General features: G+C 34.6%; 1 protein-coding gene across 2 annotated transcripts in view; it reads left to right on the top strand.

Annotated features, from left to right (window-relative positions):
* Positions 1-26,261, top strand: part of LOC143916007 (LIM domain only protein 3-like) — a 121,760-nt gene that overhangs the window by 37,905 nt on the left and 57,594 nt on the right. For both annotated transcript variants that reach the window (XM_077436861.1, XM_077436860.1), the window contains exon 2: positions 16,505-16,560. The gene's annotated coding sequence lies outside the window, so the exon portion shown is untranslated. The remainder of the gene's footprint in view (positions 1-16,504; positions 16,561-26,261) is intronic.

The raw sequence follows: 26,261 nt of genomic DNA on the forward strand, positions 1-26,261 counted from the left end.
GCAATTGTCACAAAAAAGGGACACTATTATTAATTTCTTAGAAAAACTTTTTTGATTTGATTCGGGGCTGTGTTATTTTCATTATGACGTTATATGTCAACTAGAGTATATTTTATCGAAATAAAAACACACCGATAAATTGTAATTTAATAATTTCATTATAAAAATCATGAATTTTAATCTTAGCTAATCCAGTGATGAGGCATTTAAAAAATAATTCTCAGTAAATTCATGTCAAATCTCATCAAAGAGTTTTTCATTAAATTTGTCGCAATTTCTAACTTCGTTGATTCATACATATGTATGTATGTCTCTAAGTGCTTTAAACGAAATAAAAACAAACAAACATTTTAGCCTTAAATTTAGATAAATCCAGTAATGAAAATACTCGAGCCCTCTTCGGCAGCCAGTTTTTCTTGTATTCAAACATAACTGAATAATCTATCAGAAATGTTGTAGAAACTCCGCTCGTTCGATTTTGTGTTCTTGAACGACTTCCCCATTAATGACCGTTGTAAAAACAATTTATGCATATAATTTTGAATTAGAAGCGAGCTTCCAATCCAACGACGCGTGCATTTCCATATTAACGAGCCTATAGCATGTACTCTGAATAAAAGGTTGCCGATGAGCGTGTCAGAAGTGTCTCTTGGAGAATTTAGCGAGCATTTTCCGCAAAGAATTCGAGCCAATTAGAGAGATGCTCTGGCAACGATAACAAGTGAAACTATAAGCTTAATAACATCATTAGCGCTGTTATGAAAAGAAATATTATTATTGGCGGGTTTTGGCTGCAATTACGCGAAACGGAAAGGCAAACAAAAAAAAACCCAACAACACAACCAGAACATACGCCAGACACTTGGAACATAATTAAAATGGCCGTCTTTACGTCCCTTTCAGAGTCTCCAGCAATTATTTAAATTCTCCTCATACCGGGAAGCAGTCTGCTCGTTTTTATCTCATTCAGACATTCGTTTTGCAGACTTCGAATGCCCGAAAAAAAAATGATACTCAAACACAATGCGCAATTAAACCAATTATAATATTCGTTCTATGCGCGAGTTATTGCAATGGAATGCGTCTCAAAGTCACGTCTGTCGTTTCCCTTTCCGTTTACATTCCACAATTTAATCTAAATTATACCTAAGACCAATTTATGTATGTACATATACACACTAATATACAACAAATCAAGATACAAATATTACCTCTGATGAAAAGCAGAAAAAGCTGTGTATAATATATGTATAATAAACAAATCGTTGTACATTTTACGACACTTTATGTGTGTGTGTTTGTTACTCTTCGTGACGTAAATTAATTGTTGTTTTTTTTTTCATATCAAAACTGAGTGACGTTTCATTTTCATTTTTAATTTATTGCGTCGGCCTTAGCGAGACTTTAAGGATTTGGCTCTAATTGAAATTATGTTATGTAAATTGGACTCGGGAAAACAGCGAACAGACGTAAATTACAACTAACAAACGAAAACGCATTTATGTGTATATAATATAACACAATAGTATTATATATACAAATTATCATACGTATATTATAAGGAAATAGATAAATAAATTAATTAACCAGGTGATTATGCGTTAATGTCCTAAGAACGCCGACGTTATCCAAATGCGTCTTTAATATAAAAAATAATAATAATAAAACATTTACATAAAAAAATAACAACGGGTTATAATACAATTATATATACGACTCTCAATCTGAGCACCAAAGTGTAATTATTATTTTTCTTGTTAAGCTTGTTAATTATTTCTTCACGTGTAATTAATAGAATTTATTCCTATTCACTTGCATTATCTTCACGCACGAAATTCCGATGCGGGCACTTTTTCAATTATACGAAAAAATATTTTGTCTATCATTATAAGTAACGATTATTGCACCAAAACATTCTAGCGCCAAATCCAACAATTGAAAAGATCGTGAAAACGACGTCTCACAGCATACAATACGATTTCGCAATTTTTTTCGAATTAAAAAAAATTAATAACGTTGATCTGTTTATCATCTCGAAAGCAGACGTTCAATTTCGACTAATTGCTTCGCTCATTGTTTTACGAACACAAAGCAGATAAGGCAATTTAGTCTAAAGCGCACTTAAACTTTTGATACGAAGCAGACGTTTTAATCCGAAGTTCGAGCGAGAGGATAAATAGCATATGTATGTGCGACATCCAATTTCGTACCTAACGTCTTAAAAGTCTGCCGTTCTTCGGACATTATTGCTTTGGTTCACTGTTTCGTCAGACGAACCGTGAGAATTCCCGACATGGCATCTTCGACGGAATTCACATCGAATGTACCTAACCTAACCTCGATTCTGACAACGTGACTTGCTGAAATAGCATCGATCCCGACTGCAAAATTCAACGACACGACGAACCCAATCGACCCTCGAACTACATATTTAACGGCTTTTTTATACAGACAATACTAAATCAACCGATTATCGATGATTCTTAATCAATCCGTTATGTTTTCTACAGCAAACTACAAAATAAACAGCCATTCATGATGCTAACTATTTTTCAGAAAATCCCCTCCAAAACCGTCTACGATCTGCAATATACATAAGTCACGGTACTATGAGATATAACAAATATGGTAGTTCTAAATTGAAAACTGTAAATTTACATATGGAACAAACAAACGAAAATGTATCTTTATATAGTAGATTAGATGTTGTTTACAGTACGTAGAGTAAATGTACCTATCGTTTCACCCGATTGAGTGAAAGTTTATGTAGGGGTATTTTGACTCCGAGATCCAAACCCTTAAGCAACAATAAAGTTACAGCTTAAGCTTGACTATTGTGAGTTGGTTTACTAAATTTTTTGATCATAGATACATACATACATATAACCACTGCGTAGTGCACTGGTAGATCTATTGCATAACAGTAGAGAGGTCGTGGGTTCGAGTCCTGGCCAAATACGCTACTGGCGAAATCACAGAATTTTTCTAACTTAATTGTATCATCCCCCTCAGTTTCTCACAAATTCGAGTTATTAGCATCTTGAATTTGTCGAATCTTATAAATGCTACCTACATAATGTATTTCTCACAAATTTTGTAGATTGTCCATAGATGTATCATTTGTATTCCATGCACTGTTATGTTTGAAAAAATTCTAGTACTTATGTAAAAAAATTCCTAATTAATTCCTGTCATGGCACATATGATGTGCCATGTATATAATAAAATAAAATATGTGTGTATTTCGAAAACACACTCGCCCGGGTGTTTTATTTTTTGGAAGCCCTTCGATCCAGGCTTCACGAAGCTTCACGAACACGAGACCTGCAGAAATCTGCTAGAGAGCGTACCTTGAGATAATATACCGTATTTAATGATACTAAACAGAAAATTGTGGCCGTAAATCGCGGATATGCATAAAAACATTTATTTTATATATGAGCCGTTATATTTGAAAATAGCGGAAGACCAATTTTTAGTTCCAAAAACACAACTTCTGTTTGACTGAATTCACACATTGTAATCACTTATTTATATTCGATATTTCCAGTATATCGGAAAAACAGAACAGAACGTATTACAGGAAACCAGTACGTTTAAATGTTGTTAAATGCAAAACATTATATTTAATGTTTAGCGAAATATTTCTCGAAATGAAGAATAGTGGACTTATGCCACGTTCGAATATAATGGCTCATACATATGTACATATGTAAGTACGATTCAAGAATGGACACAATCAGCGTATGAAAACAATAATTAGATATGTTTTTTTTTTACTTTTATTTCGAGAGGTGAAAGTTCATAGAGAACGAAGCAACAGGTTGCAAGCAAACAGTTACATTCAAATAATCAATTCATAGGATTAAATCGACAATGATAATAAAATCACCATACGCCGCAAGCTAACAAAATCGACAAATCCTATGGCAACAATTTAGTCTTTAGTATTTTACCTGTCGAAAAGATACAGCACACTATTTGAAAGTGTACATTATTTCAGACGGTGTTTTATTTACGAATTATGTACATACGTGCACTGTACCATTTTTCACGATTCCCAAAACAAAAGATAAAAGCAAATCGTCGCGGTGCCGCTCGATGGGAAAATATTTCGCAGTATACCAATACACATAGATCGATCGAAAAAATGTGTGCTTCGACGAACGAAAATTTCTTGTCTCGTCGTTGGCGTGATCTGGTGGCGCTTTTTGGTCGGATGGCAGCGAGTGAACAGGATAGACGGTGTAATGTAATGGAAGATTGGATCTCGAAGCTGGGAGTAAATAAAAGATAAAGTAACAATGACACTGACAGCGGCTTTAGAAAGCGAGCGTGAGTCTGTCTTCACAGGCACCCCTCCCCCCCAGCCAACCCTCCCCCTACTATTCTCTCTCTCGACTACAAACCTCCCCTGCTTTTTCAGCCGCGTTTAAACGCGAAAAGGGGTCGCTCAATTCGCCACTAGGTGAACGAGATAACGCGCAAAATTGATTTGAATCAAATTTAGGGAGATTTGAAAACACACCATTTTGTTGACATTAATCAATATAAAAAATTAAATAAAATTGTCACACTCATTCATAACCTCAATGTATGAAATTAAAATATTTTAAAATTAATATTTTTCCATGATACCAATACGGGTTGCCCCTGAGCGACACCATGGTATTAAACTTGTGGGTCTACGTGACGAGCCAGAATGTTAAATTACAGAAAACACAAATATCGGTAGGCAAAGATCGAAAATCGAAAGATAAAAAAGGGTGCATGGTAAACGGTACATACTCACGTACATACTCACTTAATTTGCGCGAGCAGGGTACAACAGGAACAAGAGGAACAGGCTTTTCCTCCCGTATTCTGCGCGCGCACATTAATACGGGAGGAAAAGCCTGTTCCTCTTGTTCCTGTTGTATCCTGCTCGCGCAAAAAAAGCCTTCCGATATTTGCGTTTTCTGTAATTTAACATTCTGGCTCGTCACGGAGACCGTAAACTTGTACATAAATTTATAAATTTATAGATATTTTGGAATCATATTCATATGTATTATTCATATATAGTGGTGGAATGGTTTTGCCAATTTTATTAGGAACCGTTCAACAATGAAATCAGACAGGTAAACTCTAATAGGAAACAATCGACTTGGAGTCACAAATATCCAAGCGTAACCAGCAACACTACAGAAATAATTCCGAATAAATTCTTTTCAATCAAGGTCAATCTCGAGCTTGAACCGGGAACCTATCAGTAGTTAACCTCAGTAGGGAACCTCTCAGGCATTAACGCAACCACCGTGTACCTACAGCATATTGTTACATATTGTCACTTGATGAAAAATATGTCGGATTATTATCTTATATACAAACATATACATATGTATATCGCATTTGTTTTACATACATTGAATGACAAATGATGACAAAAAATAACATTTTCAAAAATAACAAGCTTTATATGTATTACATAGATTATTTCAAGGAATCTAAAATATTTTTACATTATCTATAGGTACATACATATGTACCAATGTCTCTATTTATATTTCAAAAGCCACAACGTAGCTCACTGTTTAAGCCATTGTTTACCAGTAAAGAGGTTGGAAGTTCAAATCCACACCGGAATCGAGTAAATATTCGATTTATATACATTGCTGGAAAAATCTGGATGGTTATTAAATCCAGATCAATCGTTTCCTGCTAGAGTTTGCCATTTGATCTAACTTAATTCCTATGACGAATCTAATAAAATCGGCATCCTTCCTTCCCTCTTCGTTTCTCTTAAATCCGAATTGATTGTTAAATATACTCACATTGTAGAATGTGTTCGGTATTTAGTACATAAAAATTTGGCTGCAGGTATCACTTTGGTACAAGCTGCTATGACACATATGTGGTAAAATGAAACAACAATTTATGATATACAAAACAATTAAAATAACATATAGAAACGCCTTAATAACAATATTGAGTCAGACAAAACCGAATATTTCTAATAAATTTCCCGACTTTCAGTCTCATTAAACACACACTCTCGTTGATAATTCCCATCAAATACCACCCAATTTAGAATTCATCCCTGAATAATGTGATAGCCCCCTCCCCTCCCTCCCCACCCCATACACCCACACAGCATAGAGTGCAACGTTGAATTTCATTTAGCGCGATTTATGCGCGCGTCCGGCCCTGGTCATTCGAGCGGGGGGCTTTCATCGAAAACAATATAGCGAATTAACTCTCGCAATATCGGTGCGCGAGCTCGTTATAAGCGGGACGCGTTCGTTATACCCATCGTCCGCAATTTCCCGCCTCGCGAAAATAAAAACCGGTTAACCCATTGTTTCCGGCGCACCTCGTCGATCGCGGTTTATTCGCGTTGATTATCCATTCTTCGACGTTAATTAAAACGAGCTGCAAGTTCGCACGATACCACACGATTATTATTAATTAATATAAAACGCATACATACACACGCGTACATACCTACCTGGTTCCTATAATAAATAATAGAATGTGTGTAGAGTCGTTGTTATCGTTATTTAATATGCGCGCACACCGTGCGAAATTATAATGCACTCGATACATCTACGTCAATTATGGCAAAAACGAATTCGATTTCTGTGCGAATTTCTAATAATATCTATCTGCTCTCTTAATTACCGGCGAGCAATTAAAATACCAGATACTATGTACGTACGTTGTATAAAAAATATTAACACGCTCTTTTGTATGTATGTATGTACGTATGGATATTTCATACATTTAAATGCACCTAGGTTAAATTTACCGTTTTGATAATTTAATAAAATGGCGATGTTTATTTTTTTATTTACGAATAAGCTAATGGAGCAAATTGACTTAGTTTGACCTAATGGATCAAACCATTTGAGAATTTTTTATTCATTTTAATCTGCATCTTTTTTGAATTTACGTTTTTAGTTTAATCGCTTTAATTTTGAAAAATATTTATTTATTTTTAAACATATGTAGTTACATATGTATACATATACATATGAACATATATGCCAGGAAGCCTAACAGGTTAACCCCGATGCGCCTTCCTGGCCAATTACAAACGTCGATAAATAATTATGTTTAACCAGCAACATACATATGTAGATCAATCATTAACATGTAATGCTTTCGATTGTGTGGTCACGGGTTCTATCCCTGGCTTGGTTGTTTGTCAGAACTTGGATATTTGATTCCAAGGTCGATCGTTTCCTTTCAGATTTTGCCAATTTATCTAATTTTATTGGAAACGGTTCCAACAAATTGGCAATCCTGTCCTATTCTTCGCAAATTTCTAGATTTTCAGCATCTCATTATTTGTTGATATTTGAAAATCCTGTAACAATATGTTCATAGATGTATATATTATGAGTTTTGTTGATCGATGCTTGTTTAATTAGCCTTTAATAACACTTACAACAGTTGACAATACATGTCTTGTTAATAAAAAAAATGGGCGTATACTTGTATAAAATAAATAAATAGAAACATCTACGCACAAATTCGATAATACGATAATTCAATAATTCGAGTGGATAGCATTTTTTTGTATATTATATCAGAAAATTTGTTATGTTATAAACTCAAATTAAATCAGATAAATTGGCAAACTCCGATAGGAAACGATCAACTTGGAGTCACATATCCAAGGTCTGACCAGCAGCACCGGGTCGGGGAATGAACCCATGACCACTTTCCGGCTAATTTTATTTTTACTGTTACCAAATCCGGTGTGACGCTTTGGGGCAACCTGTCAGGTCACACTGGTCATTTTATTGTTGTTATTATTTTAAAAAAATAAATTAAATAAATAAATAAATAAGTTCGCTTTTACATACATATTTACATACATATGTACGTACATGTATTGTACAGATAATGAAACTGCAGATATCAAAACATTTATACAAATTTATTTATTGTTCTCGCAAGATAAATAGCACCATTATATGTATGTATTTCATTTGAATCTTGAAGTTTAAAAACAATTTGTCGAAAACTTTATGCCCACAATGGTGTTCTTGTTCAATGTTTAATCTATACCAGTATACAATTTCAGGAAAATAATTTCTGGACTTCTCCCTTATTTTTCTACAAAAATAACTATCAATAAAATGAACAGATAATATTCTTATTTCACTTTCCACTAACCGAAACTAGCGCCTCCACTCATATCTCCTCCAAAAGAGTCAGTGATTTAGAAAAATGACTAACGTGCTCGCGTTCCCTTTTTTCCATGAATTGAAAGCGCTTATCGGAATATAACCAAACATTTACATCGCGATAGTAACTACCGTCACTTTATCGTTTTTAATTATGGAGAAAATGGAACCACAGTGTGGGGCTGGCGTATAAAATTCAATCAACATAGTTGTTGATCCCCCAACCCTCGTCCCTCTCCGTTCGCTGCCTCCCACTCTCACCCCCTTAAGTGGCGTTATAAACAAGTGGAGAGTGAAAATTGTTTTCCCGGCGTAAGCACCTTACAAATAAACCGGCCCGGGACGTGATAAGCAATAATTTAACGCACGGGGGTGCACGCGACTCTTCAACCGTGGGTCGCGGCACCTCTCGCCCCTCATCTCATATTTAAATTAATTCAAATACATCAACTTCTTCAAACTTTTATTGTATCAGCTTAATATGAGATTCTTTTGAAAGTGGAGTACATATATTTTTCCTGTCTGAATCGCCTGGTATTTACTCTGGGTGATGAAAGTTTTAAATATTAATATAAAAACCAACCTTTTTATTTTATATTTCCCCATTATGTCATTCCCCATTATAATGTATTAAACTTGTACATACATATATAAATTTATTTTGAAATAATATTCAATAGTGGAGACGTCAATAGGATGGTTTCATCAATGAAACCAGATAAACTGGCAAACTCTGATAGGAAACGATCTACTTGGAGTGATAAATATCCAAGTCTGACTAGCAGCACTGCATTTTATACTCGGAATAAATTATTTTACAAACTACTGAGCTATGTTGCTGGTTATTTTCCCATTTACTATCATTTAAATGTAGTAATAATATAGATAGTGGAATTTCTCAGGATATATGGTACATATGTATGTACATACAATTATAAAGAGACTAACTTGGGTCACCGAAAAGCGAGACATATTCAAGTGACCTATAATTAGAAAAGACCAAACTTTTCTCCCAATTTCATTAAAGATTTAATTGTGCGTTTACTTGATCAGCCATGTCGTCATGGACTTATTATATAAAGATGTGTAATTTTAGTATCATATACCTAACTATGTATGTATTTACTAAATTTGTCGTGCTTTAAATTAATGCTTAGATGCTTTTGTTATTAAATAGTAAATAATCAAGACAATCCGACATTGCATACTTATACATATATATACTTATATATATATATATATATATATATATATATATATATATATATATATATATATATATATATATGTATATATACGTTTGTCTGAAAACGGAGTAATATCACTTAGGTTCAATTGAGATCGTTTCGCAGTATGGTAACGGTCGAGAGATCTTGTGGGCTTAAATTGAAACCAAAGAGGCGAAAAACTTGTGAAATCGTCGGACAGAGGTGGCTGAAGCGCAGACAGTGAAAGGGTGGGTGGGTGGGAGAACGGTTGGGATTTGTGGGGGAGACAGGGGAGGATTACAACACTCAATGAGGACGAGAAGCGCTTCACCGAAACCTTTTGATCAAACAGTCTGTATAATTATTTTGCACGTTGCTTGTACATACACCCGGCAATCGTCTTGATTTACGCGAGTAAACCGATTTCGGGGCCATATTGACCCGATTATAAGTCGTTTAATACCAAAAATCCCCCCCCCCCCCCCAACCATCTTATTTTCGTTCAAGAGAATGTATAATAAAAAAGGAATGCGCGTTAAAAGGAACAAGTCCAATTAAAAGTGTTGTAATTTATTTCGCCGAAGGAAAAAGGTCGCACGTACAAACATACATATGTATGTACATATATATTGTATTATACATAGCTCGTCGACGTGAAAAGAGTGCCCATCCTCCCGTTCAGCATTAATTACTTATTACCTTCGAATTAATTCAGATGGACGGGAAGTTTTTCAGTTGTGAATTGAGACCGAGAGTTCGCCGACAATGGACGGACGAACAACGGAAAGGGAAAAGGATAGAGAATGAGCGAGAGAGGGTGAGCCGGGTAAAAGTTGGCCTCTCGACAAAAAGCTTGTCGCGAAAAGCGGGAAAAGCTTTCGACGGCCCGTTGGAAAGCTGCCGGCGAAAACAGATTGAATTTGTCGGGATCTAAATTTTTTTTATTCAAATTGAGCTAAGCTTTATTGCTTTAAAAGGTTGTTACGTTTAATTGACACTGTGTGGGAGAAGGGGGGGAAGGTCACGAGATAACTCTTGAACCAGACATCTGTTTGTATGGAACATAAATACATACATACGAGTACACAATGGAACCTTCGTACAAACACTGTAGACTTTTTTCTAAATATATACATTTTTCTTCCAATCAGTTTCTAGAATTTATTTAACTACCTTAATGGTTTCAACTACTATACGACAACCAGTGTAAAAAAATTGTTAATGTATAAAAACTAAGTCGCATTCACAATTTGTACCAACCACTTCACCAAACTCCTAACTTCTCATTCCTTTCTTCCTTAGTACATTTTTAACTCTTTAAGCAGACAATGAAAATTTACTGAAGCATGCTCGTTGTGTCTTTTTCGTAGTAAATTCTCTTGAACAAACTTATTTTTCTACTTCTTCTATCGATTTTAGTTGCTGAATGTGACAAAGCACAATGATTTTACAATTATAGCATGACTTTTATACATACATATGTATGTACATATGTATTTGATATTGCCAAATTTTGTTTAAAACTCTCCTATCCTGCCAGAAGATCTGTTTTTACCATCTTATCCAAGGCTACTATCTAATACTGATCTACAAAAGTATCTAAAGCTACGATTAAAAGTACTTTATACGAGTATAATTTGGCAAAGGGGTTGATGAAAAGCATCGTCACTATTTTTAGATACTTTAATATTGTAATCTAGTTAAACAAAGTTCTTACATTTCAAAAGAAATTTGCCTGTGGCTCAATTTATATATGTAATTTTGACTTATAAAAACAAAATTTTAGAAGAAAGTTCTGAAAAATTAATAATATTATTTTGAAATGAGATTGAGATTGAAATGAAATGCATTACTCATTTTAAAGAAGTCAATTTTTAAGAATTCTATGTATTGCACAATTATATAAAAATAAACAAATAATAAAAATAGAGACGTCAAAAAATGTGGGCGAAATGGGGACGCGTTGGCATTTCCCATTTCATTTTATATAAACTTTTTTTTGCCACTCATATAAAATATATATATATATATATATATATATATATATATATATATATATATATATATATATATATATATATATATATATATATATATATATATATATATATATATATATATATATATATATATATATATATATGAGAGTCTTTAATGCAAATTTTACAAGATATAGTGTGAAAAGATTATAGGCGCTTAAACAATTAAAGTCTGACAAAACGAAGGGGAGGGGCGAAAAGTCAAACATGCATGGGCAATCACACGAACGTAGTAGTAGACATTTTTTGAATTTTTAACCATGTTTATTACGATTATATTTCACTATCGCCTTAGCGGACACAGTTTAAATCTCTATCGGGGGCCGAACCTCGCAAAATGGCAAAGTTTCAAAGCAATCGAAAGAGTTTTAGGAGGTTTGTCCAAAACATTCGCAAATATAAACAATTTTCGAAGTATCTAATAATTTTTAATCTGTAGAGAACAAAATAGTATTTTTTTAATGGGGGGGAGGGGTGCCATTTAAAGGTTAACATAAAAAGGTTATACCTACATATACATATACAATGTTCATATGTATGTCGTAGTGAATTCATTCGCTCACAGAAAAATTTTCACGATTCCATTCGGCCGATTGAATTATGAATTGATTTGAATCATTTTTGAGTGGCGTTCGAGTAAATTGATAGGGGTGGAGGGATATGAGACGGGGATGGGGAAGGGGGCGGGCGCGAGTATGTTTGAGAACCATCGCCGACTTCCCCGTTCCTCGGTGGCGCGCTGTTTCCACATCCAAGTCAGCCTTTATCCAAATTGGATCTTGAATAATAAAGAATCGGAGTGATTGGATTTTATTCGTTAAATTCAATTAGTCGGCTGGCCCTAACCCCGTCTTGCTCACTCCCGCATCCCGACGCGCGAGTGCGACAGAGACGCGAACATCCCTTGTTGCACCCGCCAGTCGAGTCGCGGATTAAAAAATAAAAGCCGTGTCGAATTTCGATTATAACGCCTCCGCCATATTTTCACAACAGTTCAATAATAATAAAGCAATTATTTAACGGCTTATTTACGCGCGTTTTTGTCTAAAAAGTCTCGCCGCGCGCGCGCACGTTGTGAGACTTTTCCACTGCTAAAAAGTAAACATTGGAAAATTTCTCGTTTTATAATAAAACGGTCCCACGAACTGTTTTCCTAATTTAATTCACTCTATCGGCAACTCACGCAATTCCATTTACACACCGGGTGTTCCGAAAACTGTATTCAGAATTCATTCACACTTTTTATATTATACGGGCAATTTAATAAATGAAAAGTCACACACATTCGTGTTTTCATTTAAGTAATATAAACCAATCGGTCTAAATTCAACGTCTTTTACATTTAAGTAAAGCAATATGTTGACTCACTTATATATTATTTTATTCTATATTATAATACATACAAATGAATATGTACATATACTTCCACTTAAGTATATACATACATACATATATATCAAATGACAAATTTTGATTTTAAAAATCATAGCAGCATTGGTCTGTGGTTGCGTTAATGCTAACCACCGAGAGGCTCCCGGGCTCAAGCCCTGGAATGACCTCGATTGAAAGAATTTATTTCGAGTATTATCTGTAGTGCCACTGGTCAGATTTCAATGCTTGTGACTCCAAGTTGATCGTTTCCTATCAGATTTTAATTTATCTGATTTCATTTTTGAAACGGTTCGTCGTCAAATTGGGAAAAAACATCCTTTATTTTTTATATATTTACATACATATACATATATAAATATGTATGTAATATATACAAGTTTAATACCATATGTGTCACACAGTATGCATAAAAGAAAAAACCTGTTCATACAAAGCTCAACGTGTGTTTGTATGTTTTTCTGAAATAAAAACTGTGATACCTCATTTTAAACCCTAAATATAACCTACTATACTATTTGTATTTATAAATTTATAAGGATTGTGATACAATACCAATATATCATCATCAATCACAGCCATTTGCCATCCACTAATGAACCTATCCAACACGCTTCCATTCGAGCAACTCTCATCCAACTCATCCCACATATTTTTCTGATTTCATCCACCCATCTCCGCCGAGGCCTTCCTTGCACCCTTTTACATTCTCTCCGGTAAATTCGAGCACTTTTTTCGTCCGTTTTAAAGCTACGTGACCCGGCTATTTCAATATTTTTACTCTCACCAGTTTATCAACCACCTTTGTCATACTTTAAATCCAGGTATTCTGTTTTCTACCTCTTCTCGTTATGCCAATCGTACGGCGTTCCGCATTTCTTTAAGTACACTGGACTTCATGTAGCATTCTGGCATTCAGTGCCTAAGTTTCGCATCCATAGTTACGTCTTCACTGTGGCATTTTAGATTTGAATGCGGAATTTAAATGCATTCCATCCTGAACCACTTCTTATTTCCCTTCTTTATTACCAGACATTTCAATGATTTGATTGCATAATTTCATATTCTTGATAATTAAATGTATTAAGTTGTTTATTATTTGTTTTGATGTAAAAATAATAGAAAAATCAGAGGAAAAAAATTCGTTTTTTGGTTATTAGGTGTTGCAACACCATTAACAAATAAATCATAAAAGGTCTAAAGGTCATTTCAAAACTCAAACCATACAAATGGATAGTTTTCTTGAAAAATGCCAAATACAAATAATACAATTCGCTAATACACTTTCAACTATGTGCGCCCGTTGTAATGTAACAGTTGAGTTTTAACAGTTCTGATATTATTACAAATGCTTTAGAATTCAATAATGCGTTAATAATTGCTAGGTATTTCGAATAAAGGTAATTGTACTGAAATAATATGCTCAAAACAAAAATGTGCCTTTTCAAATTAATTTAATAGTCAATCGACGTTTACTCGAAAACCTTACCTCTCCATGTTACCTGGTACCAACTTGTAGTTGAACTGTATTTTCAGTTGTAATATATTTTGACTAATTGGAATGTAATTCGCCATATGAATCAACTTGCGTGGGTTAGACGGAATATAGATATTCCAACTAATCAAAATATATTACACTTCAACTATAACGGTAGTTAGTACCAGGTTAGTTGGAATATATTCTAACTAGTCAAAATATATTACAACTGTAACATATACATATATGTAGCTTAGGATCATTAAAAGTGAAACAAAAGGGCTAACTGCTCAAGAAGCAATAGCATAAGAGTCAGTTCCGGACATGTATAAATCTACCACAAACGTGAAAACGTACTCGGTACGAACAATACGAAACTAATGAATTTCGAATGCATCCATTTGGCCAATTGCTTTCGACCGTTTTCACTTTACGTTAAAATGCGGCGAGTTGCATCTATCAATCAAACCTTTGTTAACCCTCCGAGCGCGCCTTTTCCACCCCTCGCCGATGACGGTACGCGGAGGGGGGTAGAGGGGGTAGAGGGTAGAGGGCGAAGAACCGAAGGGCGGCAAGTAATATTCTGCTTTTTTTAATCTTAATAAGATTCAATATTAAACGCCTCGGCCGGAAATTAAGTTTCACTGCGAGTTTAATTAAGTTAGCGGCTGACACGCGACCGGCCCGCGAGCTTGTCCTCCCCCGACCCTCGGCCCCTTCCGCACCCAACCACCCCCCCAACCACCCACATCCGGTTCCTCTCGCCGCCCCCTATCCCTCCCATCCACAACCGCCACCCCTTATCCCACATCCTGACATCCTCGACCCCATCCCGCTTGCCGCAATAATGGATGAACTTTTATAATTATCGACTGCATCAAAATTACCTCAATCACATTATTCCCATCGAAAAAACGTTACACTGCAAACTAACTATTCTAAGATTGATAAATTATTCATGATTTATGCATACTGATTGACCGTTTATTTTATTATAAAATTAATCTAATATTATATAAATATTTTTAAACCACACTTGATTCATTTAAAGTACGGCGTAATAACCAATCTAACCAGTGACTCTAACTCGGATAATACAAAATTTTACTTTATCCGCAATTCCAATTTCGTATTTAGTATTCTGCCGATGTGAGTTTGCCGAGATCATATACAAATTTTAGCCCAACCTAACCTTGATTTTTTCCATGGTACCTCTTACCATCATCAACAACATTGTCAATCATATCATTTGGTCTTTAAAAATTTAGTCTACATTCATCAATGGTTAGCATATAATTCTTTCAATTATGAGTTCTATCCCTGGTATGGGCTGCTGGCCAGACCTTGTATATATATGACTCCAAGGTCGATCGTTTCCTATCAGGGTTTGCCAATTTATCCAATTTCATTAAAACGGTTCCGACAAATTGGCAACTGTGTCCTATCTCTCGCAAAAAATTCGAGTTATTCAACATCTCGATTTTTGCTGATTTGTATAAATAAATGCCACAAATTTGTCCATAGATGGATGTCCTCTGTGGATGTTAATCGATTTTTGTATCTTGCCTTGTATGTATAGAACTCTATACTCCTTGTATGCAATACCTCTGCACAATATCGTGTTTATGTAAATAAATGGGTATACACCTGTATATATAATTAATAATTCTTAATCTACATATAAAGCACACTCTTTGCGTTAGAGCAATCTGTTAGAAGAGGGCATGATTGATTGAATAAAAATAAAAAACAAAATCTATATTGAATTTTTTTGACCTACATTTTTTTGAATCCATCAAAGCATACATGACCTTTCGTATATGTACATTATCTTCGAGCTATTCGAGCGTTTTTAAAACCCATGCCGTCATTAATTTCAGACTCTTTATTCGCTCCACTAGGTCTTAATTCATAATGCATCCATTATCTTTTATCAATGAAGTTTTTTTTAAATGCTATTTTTTTTTTTTTAATTTTGCGTCAAGAACGTCTTGATGATACATAATATATAGTAAAAGCTTTTAATCGACAAATTGAGTTTATTTATGCACATTATTCAATAAACCCGTCCGTAATAAATTACAATATTTAAATGTGAACTTTCATATTCTCGGAAACTTCAAATGACTTAATTTGATCAACTGAATTCAAATGACTTAATTTAAAATATGTATATAAATATTTTAAAATATTCATAAATAAATTTTCTTGTTGCAGATACACCTCACTCACATACACCTGCACAAGACGACGAGACCGTTTTGCGGGTAAAGGTAATAAATATTTAAATTAAAGTACGGAGGAGGGGGGGGGGGGGGGCGGCAAAGAGACAGGCGATTATACAATATCAATAACTTTTCAAACAAGATCACGAATACCCTTTTGACACATCAATTACACCACATAATCAACACGTGGTTTCGAAAATATGACTCAACCTTGCATACCACATACACAATATCGATCAATCGTGACACACAGGAAAACTTATTTAAAAATGTCTTCCACCATACATAAAATGACGTAAAATCTGATTCTTAAAAATTATTTGAAATTTATATTCTGCCGAACAAGATATTCCACGCTTACATATGTAAATATGTATGTACATATATGGATAAAGTTCAATAATAATTTTCACCCGCGCGCCGCGACTGTAATACCGTAGCATTTCAAAAAGATGTCCTGGCACATCCTCCTCGCTACCGCCCAGGATCCTGAAGCTTCATCCTCAGGTGTCAGGGCCGGCCCTGAAGCCAATATCCGCCCCGCTATATCCGCCAGCCAGGAAATGAAGCCGGAAACACCGGTGTATTAGGCTGGAGGTACATATATACATAGTCTTCACTCGTAACCCTAAAACGACCGCACACACACACGAGCGGGCGCACACGAGTGACCAGCCAACACCCCCCCAACACCCCCTCGTAACGCGCCAAACGCCATACCATCACACTGTGAAATGATTAGATCGACGATAAGCCCTCTCACCCTCGCGCCATTCTCTATCTATTTCGAACCGATTGCAATCCGGTTAATGCGTATCGAATAGGAAGGGCATTAGAATAATTGAGGAGTTTCGTAGGAGCGAAGGAAACCATTTTCGGATTGAATCGAACCTGCTATACATATGTCCTAATCATCTTACAAAAAAATATTAGTACATATCAACAATTCAATAGGAACATTGTGCATTATGAACGAAAGTAACACATACAAAGTATGCAAATGTTCAAATTAATATTTAGATTAATTATTTATTACTGGTTATAATCACGTACATATACATACATATATGTATATATGTATGTATGATAGAATGCTCACGTACTGGAACTAAATTTACTCACTATGGGCCGTAAACATATTCGTGTTTACGGCCCATAGTGTGTTTTTAATAAAACTTAATTCAAAGGCCGTCAACACAGGGTGTGTGTTTTTAAATCCTACAAACTTCATACAAGAATTAATAGATTTACATAGATTCAAACTTCAATAAATGAATTAAATATCAAATCCTCAGATATCCAAGTTCACTGTTTTTTTCTGGAGTAGCAGACGTAATTCAAAGATTTAATTTGAGCTGTTAAAGTGGCGGAAGTTCAATTTTCAATTCCAAAAACACTATTTCTGTTTGACTCAATTAACAAATTGCTATCGCTTCTTTTAATTCGATATGTCCAGAATCTCGGAAAAGCAGAATAAACGTATTACAGGCCACCAGTTTAGCGAAATATTTCTTGAAATGAAGAAAAGTGGACTTATTCAAATACATACATACATATATCGGCTCACTTAGTGGATGTACATAAGATAAAATATAAATGAGAGAAAAAATTTAAAACCAAAAAAAATTACAATAGTGGTGAATAATCTAAGCTGCCTGTCATTTATCCCAGATTAAGGCTTTTTTAATAACAAAGAATAAATTTTATTTTATTCTCTTTAAGGTCTTTTTATATACATATATCCAGCACGAACCGTCAATTTTCAATTCAATTTTTTTCAACTTCCACTAAAATTTTCTCAATTTATCTTACATTGAGACAGTTCCAAACGACACTACATAACCAGCAGAATAGACTAGTGGTTTGCATAAAATGCTTTGAACAATGTGGTCACGGGTTAAAATCCCACTGGTTTCTGCTGGCCAGACCTTTAATTTGTGACTCCATATCGATCTTTTCCTATCGGAGTTTGCCAATTTATCTAATTTTCATTGAAACGGTTCCAACAAATTGGCAACCTTACCATTTCATCGCAAAATTTCGAGTTTTCAGCAGTCTCGAATTTCGCTGAATTATATAAAATGCTGGAAATTTACAAATTTGACCTAGATGTCTCTGTAGGTGTTAATTGATATGTTTTTATTTGTATCAAATGTACAGTGTCTCTGGCCAGAAAGGCGCACTGGGGTTTACCTGTTAGGCCTTCCTGGTATAAATTAAAAATAAATAATAAAAAAACACAACCTTACCCACCATTTCCACCATGCACATATATACTCCTCCATAACTTCACCTCACAACATATCAAAGATTCAATAGTCCAAAAAAGGAAGAAAAGAGTCGAATCGATTAGTCAACGATTCCAATATAGGCACCGTATATTATCACAGTTCGAAGTGAGTTTTCCACGGACGTTTCATCGATAAGCGTTTGATTCGCTATTTCGGCACTGCTCCACCCCAATCCTCATCCGCGCGCCCCTCGCCACCCCCCCCCCTTCAACCCCCACCCCTCACACTCCGTCTAGGTTGTAGGCGAAGGTAGAAAACCAATTTGGTGTTGCAGTGCAGGTGATGGCGCGTTAGTTGGGGCCGCGCAGGGGTCGTCAGCGCCGGCTGACAGCTCTCTGATTGAAAAATACGGAAACATGTTTATGGAACAGTTGTCTGCGGAAGCCTCGCTCCGACACAACATATTCGGATCGGCTTTAACCCTTCCGGGACCGGCCAAATCCCATTACAATACGTCCGCATCTAATATCTATCGGGCTCGATTTACACGCCAGCCACGCGCGCGCACATCCCACGTTTTACCTACGACCATCCCCCGCTCCCATCCAATCGGTGGATTTTCCCACGCGCCATTTTTTCCCTCGATAGATCTCCCTCAAAAGTCTTACACCGACACCTCTCTCTGGTCCGGAGCGAGACGCATCCCCGTGTTGCCGATTCCAATTCGACCCAGTTTTTCAATGCCCCGTTATTTTACGCATAGGTTGACAATCTGTTACACTTGGAGACAACGTGACCAATCATACGTTAAACCTATCGACAGTACGTATGTATGTACATAGTATGTACATTACGCACATCTGCAAACCACGTCTGCAAACAAATGGGCAGACATGTTTGTACCAATTTGTCTACCGTAACGGTTTCCTAGAAACCGAAAACTTGTCTGCTTACTAATTGGGCTTTTGTTCACAACACAATACAATTAATCGAACGTTCCTAGTAGTGTTCGTCGCCGTCTTTCAAAGGCTCAAAATATTTTTAAAAGATTGAGTGATTTTTTTTCTACATGTATCTACTTATAGACTTGGATATTTGTGACTCCAAGACGATCGTTGTTATCAGAGTTTGCCAATTTATCTGATTTTCATTGTTGAAACTTTTCCTCAAATTGGTAAAATCATCCTACCCGTTGTCACAAATATCTAAATTTGATTCATGTAAAAATGTATGTAAAAGTCTAAATCCATAGATGTCTCAATGGATTAATTAATTAATTTTAATTTCGTGTTCTTCAGCCTTTCAAAATACAGTAATATACGTAAGAAAAATGCTGCAATGTTTGTAATTAATTGTCTAGGAAGGCGCAATGGGGTCTACCTGTCAGGCCTTCCTGGTATATGTATATATATATATATATATATATATATATATATATATATATATATATATATATATATATATATATATATATATATATATATATATATATATATATATATATATATATATATATATATATATATATATATATATATATATATATATGTAAAAAATAAAATAAAATATCGTCAGTACCTATACAGACAGAAAATTTTAAGTCTAAAATTGAATTAAATTTGTTTTTAATATATAATTTAAAAAAAAGATATATTTAGATCACAGAATATGTAGCTTTAAGCTTCTTGATTTTCAGATTTTTTTTCAAAACAAGGATTTTTGACTAAAAGCTAGTGTACCGACAATATGTATGTAGGAATAATATTTGAAGTTTTGTTTTTAGGCAAAATTATTGCAATCGACAAAAGTTTAAAATATTTTTAGAACGATTTTTTTTCTCTCGAACAAAGTGATATCTATAAACTCTACGAGAGACTTTCCGGCCTACAAATTTCCCCGTAATATTTAGTCTAATTGTAGATAATACGATCAGTACGAAAGCTCTTACCCCACCCATATCTACTACATACGTACTACCGGTAGATGATGTCTGTGTGCTCTAAAGGCTCAGTGAACTTGATAATTGCCTCACACAAAATGCGATAATTTGTACACCACAACTCATTATACGCAATTTTAGCAAAAGAAAACACTAATATTCACAAGATTAAAATTTATTTAAAAGTAACAAACTTTTACTAACGCCCAGCGTTATTTTGGTACATTCCCTTTGATCGCTTACAAATCCAAAGTTAATCAAGACTAGGGAGTTTGTCGGCATGTCGAACTCTTATTAAATGTAGTTCCTCCTTCCATCAACTTCGTTATGTTCCTCAACACCTTGACAAACGCCACACAGCCTCCACAGGCTCACCCTTCGGCCCACTCTCTCTCTCTCTCTCTCTCTCACTCTCCCTACCTCCTTTCCTCCGAACAAATCCAATATTAATGCTGGCGCACATAATTGCGTACAACATATTTCCATATGTGCGGCGAACATTTAATATCGCCCCCGTCACTCCGAGGAATAAATAATAAAATGTTTTGCCGCATTTATTGCCCCTCCCACTCCCTCACCATCTCTCTTGTTTCGCGGGTAGGGTGAGAGTCGAAGGTTGAACCTGAATCTCCCCTCTTCTGAGCCAGGAATCCAATATACTGCTTTCTCAATACTTTTGATATGTACATTTGCTTGATACAAGTGCGATTTTAATAATCAAGCAGGAATTTTTATTTCAAATTTGATACCAAATTTACACGAGTTGACGTATGTATCGTGACAAACATTTTAGCAACTGTCAATTTGTGATGGTACCTTTTGAATGGTATGGAAATTCAATTCAAAAGCACAATGATTTTTCCTATACATACGTATACATATATTGAGTGAGTCAAAAGAATATTGCAACACTTAAAACAACACTATCAATACTTAAATTTAAATAACACAAATCTTTCAAATCATCGCGGAGACAGAGCCTAGTAACTATCGTGGTTAATAAATATTGTAGATAAATCAAGAGTAAGGACAAATTAAAAACTGCATTCTAAAGCAACTTTTCGTTTTCGTTCGTTCGTTTTTAGAGTTTCGTTCTTTAGAGGTCAAATATAATCAGTAGCGTCACTATGGGTGGTGACACCTAAAAAGTATTTTTTATTAATTATTAATAGTTGTTAATTGTTATGACTAACGAGAGAGAAGCGCCAAAAGAGAAGCTAAGTTCAAACAAAAGCCAACTATGGCTCATATTTGATGCTATATATACATAGCTGCACCAGACGAATTTCGCAAATTCAGAAATTGCAATGAGGCGTGTAGCCGGCTCGAGGACCGTCATACAACGAATATGTTGAATGAGCGTTTTTCAATTTGAAAAATTTGGTGTTACCCGGTGCTACCGTATAATAATTGATAAATAATCACGATCTACATAAGAAATTTGACTTGCTTGACTTGATCATGCTGAAGGATATATGTATGTTGCAGAAATACATAATGTACAATTCATAATTCATATTTGTGAATAGCTTCTTCAATCATTTCATATTTAACAGTGCAACAGTGTAGTGAATTTGATAAGTTGATATAAATAAATATATTCAAAACCAAAACATTGCAAAATAAAAAAAATATATATATAATAGCTCCCAGTAGTGCCGAGAAAAAATTTGTGCCCGGGAGATTTAATTTAGTGACCAAAAACAAAACTTCGGTGTTTTTGGCGGATTTTCACGACGAATTCGTAACCGCTGGGCTGACGGAAATTTGCAGACTTCGCTTACCATTTAGGAGTGGACCCTTGAAATAATCCAAGTAAAATTTTACCGTCTGCCCCCCCCCCCCTCATCTCTCTCCTTGGCCCTTTCCCTATACATACATACATACATACGTAGATAAGACGGAAGGAACTATAATTTTCTACAAAATATCAATACTCATGTCAAATTCGGATGTTGATTATCCAACCCAAATCAACATCCACCTTATCACGTCGCATCGCTTCGCCGAGCATGCGATCTGCAACACACTCACTAGAATCGACCCACCCCGGCCCCGTCAACCGGTTAAGATGACTTTGATCGAATTCCATTTCTCAGGAAGAAACCAATTTATTTTAGCGCAGCGAGAAGGCGACGCTCACACATCGGTCGACCGATTCGAACATATTCAATTTGCAAAAATTGCATATTGCCGACCGTTTCGTACAATGCGCACGGACGACTTGCGACGATGCACTGTCGATGTGTGTGGACCGGGAGTGAACAGCGTCGACGGACACAAACATCCGATTTTTTATTAGTGCACTTTTTTTTGTTTTGTTTTTATTTATTTTTTTATTTACTTTATTTCGCCATTTCCAGCCCGGTATTCGTGCATGATTGCTCCGTTCGAAAATGTGTAACACGCCTGAATTTATGTCCGTCGGCCATATGGTGAAAAGCGTACGGTTGTTTGTATTGAATTTACTTTACAAGCAATATTCACAAGCATAAATAACACACATTCCGTCTCGCTTTATGCGCGGATTTCATATTTCCCTTATTATTATTTTTTCGTCGCTACATATAAATACTTATGTACCTAAGCGCGAGCGTGTAATATTTCATACGGCGTCAATTCTGAAACTATGACTTTTTTAAATTAAATTGAAACGCGTATACATATGTACATATATACGTACACACACACACCTATGTATATACAGTGGGGTTCCCGAGCAATATAAGCTCGGAACACAAGGAGTAAACAAGAACATATGCGATACATACAATACATATTTTTGAAATAAATTTCAGATTAAACTCAATGTAATATTACCACAATTTAAACTTATATACATATATGTACGTACATTATAACGCTACTGGCTTTATTGATGTTTTTTTCTATTATAATTAGTATACATAGTACATATACAAACATGATAAAAAAGTTTCATAGTATAATTTATACATTTTAAAATGCAACATAAATAAGAAAAATTCTAAATTTATATCTCAACCCCAAAAGGACTCGACATTTGTTCTACAATTTTTTTGTTTTAGAAAACAAGTTATCACCCCGTTTGAGGTTGAGATAAAATTTTCATTTATTTATTTTTACTACCACGGCATTAAAAGAAAAAAAATGGACTGTGAGTCCACCAAGAAACTTTTACTCAATGAAAAATCATAACAATAAATATCAGATTTTCTGATCATATCTACACTATTCCACACATGCATCGCCTAGCAAACACCACTATGCCAAATTTCATCGGTAAAAATATGTTCATATTTACATACATTTTTTTTTTTTTTTACGGAAACAAACAGCATTACATTACATAACATCTCACCAAAAAAGTTTCTTAAAATAAATTTGAATAATGATATAAATTAAATCAAATAAAAGCTTTAAATAGTGGAAGATATGGGATATTAAGAATTGGAAATATGGCCAAACAATAAAAAATTACTAACACAATTCTACTCATATATCTTATTAACTCCAGGTCAACTTCACATGTTGACATTTGATAATTGTGTTAGGCATTACTTTATACATACATACATATGTACATACACACTCTCACATACATCGATATATCATATTTTATTAAATGCAGCGTCAATTGTGGTGGAGTTGAAGGGGGGGGGGGGTGAGATTGGAATTCTGAGCGGCTATAATACGTCACCGTCGCCCGTGGCAGCCGTCAATTTTTAATATGTGCCGCAAATTTCTACCTGGGAGGGGTATCGCATAGTTTACGAACCACCTCGGAATTTATATTTGTCAATGCGCATTCATTTATTTGTAAATAATGGGGGAAAAAAGTCGGTGGGGTGGGGGGAGGGGGTGGAGTAGAAAGGGGGTGGAGGTGGCGAGAGACGCGGGGAACTGGGTATCGAATAATTCCGAACATGCTCGCAATAAATGAGACCTATTGGAATGTTTAATAAAGCAATTGAGCGAGACGGTTGGTCCACCGACAAATGGGGGGGGGATGGAGAGGCGGGGAGGGGTGGTTCAGCTGGATGGGGGTGGTTTGGGATTTTGACACGGGTGGCTTCACCTAACGAACTGATATTATTTTGATACACGCGCACAAGTACTCATTGAACATGTACAATATCCTCTTGCTAAGCGCTAATAAAGTATTGTTATTTTATAAACCAATAATTCTTTTATCGAAAAATATAAAAATGTGTTCAAAGCGTAGCTAAGATGTTTGGATTTTTTTTTAATAATATCCTATTTCATGGAAGAAACAATATTTTCTGAATGCTTAAAGGACCACTGAAAACAATCTATAACTTTTTTAAAAATCATACATACATGTGATATGAGGAAAATATTTGTCCATTCAATATATTTATGTTTGTACAGGCAAAAAAATAATTTAATGAATACCCACCAAGATCTATGAAAAATAGTAGTATCAAAACGAAAAAAAAATGATTTTGAATTTTAGTACAACTGCGTCTATATATCTAATATATAATTTCGAAAGAGACCGTATGCGTATGTATGTATGTTTGTATTTATGTAAGTTTTGGTTCGTAGAATCCGTGTCGCTATCGAAAAAATCAAATTTTCTATTACAACGATATTGAAATCGATTTCGATTCGATCCTTTTTCAGTTCCGGATCCGGAGTCATGTTTCAGTTTTGGATCCCGATTCCTTTTAAAGTTACGGATCCCGATTTCTTTTTCAGATCCAGATCCGGATTCCTGTTTCAGTTCCAATTCAGATTTCAGTGATTTCAGTTCTGGTTCCCTTATATTTAAAAAACACCATTCGTTTCTGATTGGCTAAATATTTTATTTATATTAAAATAAATTTAAATAAAAAAACAAATGAATGCCATGTTTGAGCGGTTTATATTACAAACACTGAGCGAAGCCGGATCAAACTACTAGTATAATATACATATCTAATATATAATTTCGAAAGAAACTTTTTTTCGAAAAGAAACGAAAAAAAAAAAGAAACTTCGTAAACAAAAAAAAGTTTCTATGATGAGAATTCAATTGGTTCAATATTATATTTTTTTCGATTCAAATAAATTTAATAAAAAAACAAATGAATATTTACTATTAGATTCGTCATGTTTAAACTGTTTATATTACAAATACTGAGCGAAGCCGGGTAAAACAACTAGTATACCTACATATATAGAGAAAATGTGAGGCCCAACGGAACCAATATTTTTTAAACCCCCCATAATGAAAATTCAACCCAAAGAGAAAAGAAAATCTTTTTAAAAATATTATTAAAATAGAAATAAAAATGTTTTTATTTTTTATTTAACATCTATTTTCTTATTAAATAAATATTTTGCTGCTTTAGCCCCAGCAAAATATGATATTATTTCAGAATTTTTATACCTATATATGTATATTTATATGTATATATATATATATATATATATATATATATATATATATATATATATATATATATATACATATATATATATATATATATATATATATATATATATATATATATATATATATATATATATATATATATATATATATAATATTTGTATTTATGTATGTTTGATCTAAATTATGAGTCTAAAAT

Source organism: Arctopsyche grandis, chromosome 8, assembly GCF_051622035.1.
Source record: "Arctopsyche grandis isolate Sample6627 chromosome 8, ASM5162203v2, whole genome shotgun sequence".
In the NCBI taxonomy this organism is placed as follows: domain Eukaryota; kingdom Metazoa; phylum Arthropoda; class Insecta; order Trichoptera; family Hydropsychidae; genus Arctopsyche; species Arctopsyche grandis.